Here is a 6,758-nt window from a genome sequence, read left to right on the forward strand (position 1 = left end):
AGTGGTACTCAACTAATACCTCAAAGTTTAACTATGTTTAATATTTTGTCAAAACAATATAAATTTGTTTTAATACTAAATACGTCTAACCTATTACATATTACTTTTTTTTAAGTACAATAAAGTAAAATGTAATTTTTGTAAGGTTATTAGTATCTTAATTAATTATGGGCTAATAAGATAGACTCATGTTACTTTTTTTTTTCTAAATTATATATGATTTCAAATATTAGACCTTTATTTATTTAGAAAATTTTAAAAATGGTTAAATAATTTATTCCACGTTCCGATATTTGGTTAAGCATAGAAATAGTATATTCTTCAAGGAAAATGATATTAAAAAAAATAACAAATAGACATATAAATTGAGATGAGTAATTTTAGGGGTTTATTCCACATAAAATCACTCCAATTTTTTTTTTTCAAACTAATAAATTTTGTAGAAAATAAGTCAAATAAAAATGGGGACGATTTATTAAAAAAAAGGTGAAATTGTATGAAACGAAAAAGAGTGAATGAGATGCGTTTTAGAGGAGTGAAAAAAGAGGAAGGTGAAGTACGATATATTAAAAAGATATTGATGATATATAAATTTTAATAAAATAATTGAAAATTTTAAAACCAACATATGTTAACTTATTATTAGGTCTTTCATTAATCTTATTCTGAATTTCAGGAGCAAGTTTTTTCCATTGTTTTCATATTATCTTATTCTATTTGTCTCCATGGATATCAACAACTGGCACCGTGTCGTAGAGGAGAGAAAAAAGAGGAAGACGAAAGTACGATATATTAAATGGGTATTGATAAGATATAAATTTTAATAAAATAATAGAAAATTTTCAAACCAATACATGTTAACTTATTTTTGGGTCTTTCATTAATTAGGAGGATCCTGAATTTTAGGAGCTAAATTTTTTTCATTCTTTTCATATTATCTTCTCCTATTTGTCTTCATCAATATCAACAACTACCACCTCTTGATTTCAGCATTTCATTTTAATATTTCTTTAATTTTAGAAAAGGTCTACACACGTAAGCCACATTTACTTGCTATGAATTATAATGATTTTTCAAAAGAAAATATTGTAAAATAGAAGGTTATTTATTTTATGTTATTTACTAAAATGATATGAAATCATAATAAAAATTAAACATATAGCCATTACTATAATATTTTTTTTTATTTATTTCTACCTATTTACAAATATATTAGGTAAAAAGTATGCTAATATCATTTTTAAATGAAACAATAATAGATTCATTTTATTTTATCATTATTTTATTCATAGTGCATATCTTTTTATTATAATAACTTATTCAATATCCATAAATAATAAATAATTAAATAAAACTACACCAACTAAAAAAATTTAATATTAACTTTTATTAAAATAACTATGGTTAATATTAAAATTTTATTATTTAATATTTAATAATGATGTATTCTAATCTAATAAATTGATGATATTAATTACTAATAATAAAGTAAAATTATGTAATTTATAAATTAAATAGAAAATTGCAATAATTTATAATAAAATCGCATCAACAGTTGTATAAATTTGATTATAACAAATATTATTAGTAATATAAATAAACAAATAAATTAAAAAATAATAAAATGTGGCCAAAATAGCTCAATTAGTGAATGTTTCAATAAACAATAGTTGTCATTAATAATAAAAAAAGAAAAATTAGTAAAGTAATTGTTGAAGATTTGTGAGAACCACGAAATAAGAAAACCGAAATGAAATTAATAACGATCTAGGAGAAAAGTGAGATTACTTTTTTTAGGGTAGTGATACTCAAGTGAATCCCACTAATTTGTTTAATTCCTACATTTAAAGGATCCTTGAATAAAGTTTTCATTTTTGTTTCATTTTGGTTGGTAGAGATTGCTGTATGTATGTCGTGGGATAGCAAATTTGAAAATTGAATCTATATATGTGTAAATTAGTATTAGTTATGCTAACTAAATATTTAGTTCAATTTAAAATAATATTAATTAATTTATTGGCATATACCTTACCAGTTTTGTAAACTTATTATTTTACAATATTGTAAAATTTATAATATATTATATCTTACCTGTTTAAATTTTAACATAAATGATTATAACGAATATGATTTCAAAATATTAGACCTTTATTTATTTAGAAAATTAAAAAATTGTTAAAAAATTTATTTTTAAAAATTAACAAAAATAATTAGAGTTGTTTTTTTTTATGCAAATTAAAGAATTACGTTAAAATTTTAGAGATTATGATAAGTATAAAAGTTTCCTTAGGCAAAAACTTTATAAAATTTCATTATTATCCCAAATTTTTGTTAAAACTTATCCAATCTCTATCCTAAATCTAACTTAACAAAAGTTATATATATATATATATATATATATATATATATATATATTTAGTACAACAATTTGTGGATATGGGGATCCAACACTCAATCTTTAATTAATGGAAGAGTAAATGTTAATTACCGTTAGAACTATGTTTACGTTGCCAACATATTTGTAAATATTATATAATTATATACATAATGAGACATTTTGTTCTTATAATATGAAAGTCAACAAGAGACTAGTGCATTCAAATTTGCAAATATTCGTTAAGAAGCATAAATATTGATCGATTTTATGACGATTTTTTCGAGTAGCCCTAACTTCTCATAGATGAACATGTATTAAATCATTTTAACATCTATTCTAGTACTGCATATAGAAAGACTTTCTTACTGCAGTAAAAGAATTGTTTTGATCAGAGAATTTGGGTCGGTTATTGATAAGTCATAATCTTGTCTCGTACTACAATATGATAATGCTTTGTATTGTCTATTTAATTTATAATTTTGTCTTTCAACAAATTCAAATTATTAATGTTATTTCTTAAAGTCCCACCACCACCCTAACAAAACATGATATCGTAATCGAGGCAAATACTAAAGCGAGCATAGTTCAACGATAATTGACATATATCTCAAACTAAAAGATTGTGATTTCAATTCCCATCCTACTTGTACTAAACAAAATAAAATAAAATTGAGTCAAATAAAATGTGTCCCAATTATGTTGAAATATCAAGATTTTCAACTCACTCCAACTTTACATTTTACAAGCTTTAATCACAAAAAAAAAAAATAATAATAATAATAAAATTGTTAAAAAATTAAATCCACGCAAGTTTTGATATAGAAAAGAATAACGAATAATTTTAGGGAGTTAAATAATAAATTTATTATTGGACTCTGGTTTACAACTTTTTTTTCCCAAAATATGGAGGAGATTTCTCCACCAAAACTCTACTCAATCTAAATTATTAAAAACTCTAAGTATAACTAGTAAAAAGGACTTATCTCTAATCAAGAGTTCTTTAAATCCTTACCTCTTGTCGTACTTAAAGAAAAATATAAATAAATAAACACCGATAACGTCATTTCATCTGAAAAAGGTACAATAGACAGGATGCCAATTTTTTTTTATAAAGATGGGGCAAAATTTAAAAACTTTAACAAATATTATTAAAAATAAAACTATTCTAAAAAATATTCTAAAGGTGAAACTAATTTTACAAATAATGTCGTTTTAAATTTGGACTATTTTTTGTCTCTTATAATTATTATTATTATTTTTCCTTTTTCTAATTTCAACCCTCAAAATCTCTGACGAAGACCGGTTCGAGGGAGAGGAGATCTAGAGGAGGAGAGAAGTGAAATAGGTGGAGAATTTAAAACAACATTATTTAATAAATTAGTTTGAGGTTTAGAGCATTTTAAAATATAACTTTTTTAGTAAATAAAATCCCAAAATTTAAAGCCCAAACTTGTGTATATTCATGCTCTTTCAATTTTAAAGCTCAAAAATTTACTTTTTTTTTTCGTATATATCTTAAAATATAATACAAAATTTTGTGTCCTGTAACTCAGAACCTCTTGTTTAGAAGGTTATGTCAATTATCGTTGAACTATAGTCGTTTTGACAATACTACTGAAATTTAAACCTTCGATTTTTTGTTCGAATAAATAAATATTAATAATAATTACGAAAGAAAGTCTTCAAAGTGAAGGTGTTGAGGGTCAAGTACTAAGTTTGAGTTGTTACCTTATAAAATAGGGACTGGATGATGTGGTGGGCCTAACAAAAAAGGGTACGGCCAAACATCTGTCTCCCAAGGCATGGTCACACTCATAATTTTAAATATAATTATTTATTAAAATATTTATACATAAAAAATTATTGCAGACTAGTTTGAATTTTACCAGGATCTTAGAACATTGTTTTTAAAGAAAAATAAAATTGTATAGATAGCTATTGTAATTAAATCCTTTTATAGTATTCTTTTAAGCAATATTTCTTCTAATTTGATTTATTTCTAAAAATAAATTCGTGGGACGATTCAATAATTTTTTTACATAAATAACTTGTGATATTTGATGGAGGCATACTTAAATTTAGAAACTAATATATTATAGTTCCGAAAAAAGTTATATTTATTTTATTATATTGAAATTGAGCAAAAAAATGGTATAGTAATTATTTATTACGAGGTGAATAATTTTTATTATTTATTCTCACCGTACTTTTATTGAAATTTGAAGACGATTTTTTTTTTCGAAAAAAGGGCACTTTTGTTTCTTCTATGCAATGCCATGGAATAGTTTTCATTTTTATTTAAATGTATTGCACAATTCCCAGAATACTGTCAGAGAATACATTTACAAATAAATAAATCTGAGAAAAACGATGCAAGTTTAATATTTTTTTAATTACGTTCGGTGAGTTGATAGAAAATATGTGTCAATTATCGCCCGATATCCAAACTATTACCTCGTAGACGCTAAAATTTGACCTAATTAAAATTAATTTTTTTTAGAGACCTTAACTCAATGGTTAAAACATCTCATTTCTTTCTGAGCAGCGAGGATTCAATCTTCCATGAAAATCAATGTTTCATTAATAATGTTAATATCATAAACTAAATTTTCATAACTCAATCTTTATGATTACAACTAAAATTTTATAAAATTAAATAGATACAAAGTTCAAAATTCAGTTCAAATATTTCCATTTAATTATCTGGAATTCAACTACATTATTTAATATATTTAATTTTAATTATTCATTCTGTTTGAATTTTAATTTAGTACGAGGTATTTTTTTTCCGAAGGAATATGAAGTAATTTATTAAGAAAAAATCACTAATAAAGTTATTTTAACTTCATAAAATTAATTCATACGTAAAAAGTATAGTAAATAATCTAAATTATAGTTTACAAATTTCATTTTCACGTATCATTGTATTCTCAATGAAAATACCAATAGAAAATATTACGTATCATAGTTGTAGTTAGAAGGTATTCTCAAAATGACTTGAAAGATAGAAAATAGTCCAACATCGAAGGTTTGAGTTTATAGTGTTAGACTGAATAGCAGTAGTAAGGTCATAGGATAAAAAAATTGTGAAATTATCTATAGCAATTCTAATTACGTAAATGAAATGAACGAGCAATATGGACCACAGTTGCAAAAGGTTGTAAGTTCGAATTCCCTCCCCAACATGTTATACTAAAAAAAATATGGACCACAGTTGCACTGTGAAAGAATCTTTAGAACAGATTGTCAAAATTTCAATGTCGAAGGAGATGTGTAGCAAAAATTCAAGTAGCCAAACTGGTGAGTCGTCGTTGGAAATTTCCAATGTTTTTTTAACCACAATTTCATCCTCTAGTAGTTGATTTAGGAGGTTTAGATCAATGCGACATAGAAAAGGGAAGAGATTTGAAACAAATTGATTCATCAAACTCTCAATTAATTAATTGAATGCTCAGAAGGAAAGTTCGGAAAATTTATTGGTACAATTACACTTTTTTTTAGTACACGAGAAGAGAAGGTAAATTTGAACGTCTATAAAAAAAAAAAAAAAAAAAAGGTACCAATTACCTATGTTCATGTTGGAAATGCCATTGCACTTTATTTTATTTATTTAAAATTTATTTATCGAATAAATGGTTGTGCAGGGGCAAAAGTTTTAAAAGTCCAAGAAGTGGGGAACAGGAATACAAAGGGACTTAATTTCTCAAATTTAAGTTATTTAATCCGCATAATTTCGTAATATTTAATCCTTAAAATAACATATAATTGGACAAAAATTGATTCCACCGTGTATTTATCAACTGATTTTATTTGCACGAAGAAATTGGCATGAGTTTCATGCACGTTAAGATGTAATTATACATAAAATATATAATTTTTTTTACCTTTACATTAATTTCATCCATATACTTTTAAAGTTTTGGTTAATAAATTGATGCAATATCACTTTAGTATTTTATTAATCGTATTTATTGAAAGTAAAAATAGAAATATAATCTATATTTTTTTACAATACGCGTGAGTAAAAATTCAAACGCATGATCTTTTAATCGAAAGAAAATAAATGTCTTGATTAGTTAACTTTGTTTAGGTTGGCAAACACATTCCATGTTTAAAAAAGAAAATAAAAGATCGGTAATCATTCATTTCTATGGTTACTTTTTACCTCCGCTCATATAAAGTAATGGTTAATTGTTATTTTATAACGGGACCACAATAAAATCATGATTTTTTTTTTACTTTTTAAATAACGTACTATTTCAAATGGTAGAGAATATTGTTCTCAATTTTTCGATTCTTTTGTAGGCCCTATTATTTATTTGTTTTAACACTTTCTTTACTCTCTTGTACAAATGTAGACCTTTTGTATTATATGTAAATA

Source organism: Momordica charantia (genome assembly GCF_013281855.1).
Source record: "Momordica charantia cultivar OHB3-1 chromosome 5 unlocalized genomic scaffold, Mcharantia_2.0 BLBB01000005.1, whole genome shotgun sequence".
Classification (NCBI taxonomy): domain Eukaryota; kingdom Viridiplantae; phylum Streptophyta; class Magnoliopsida; order Cucurbitales; family Cucurbitaceae; genus Momordica; species Momordica charantia.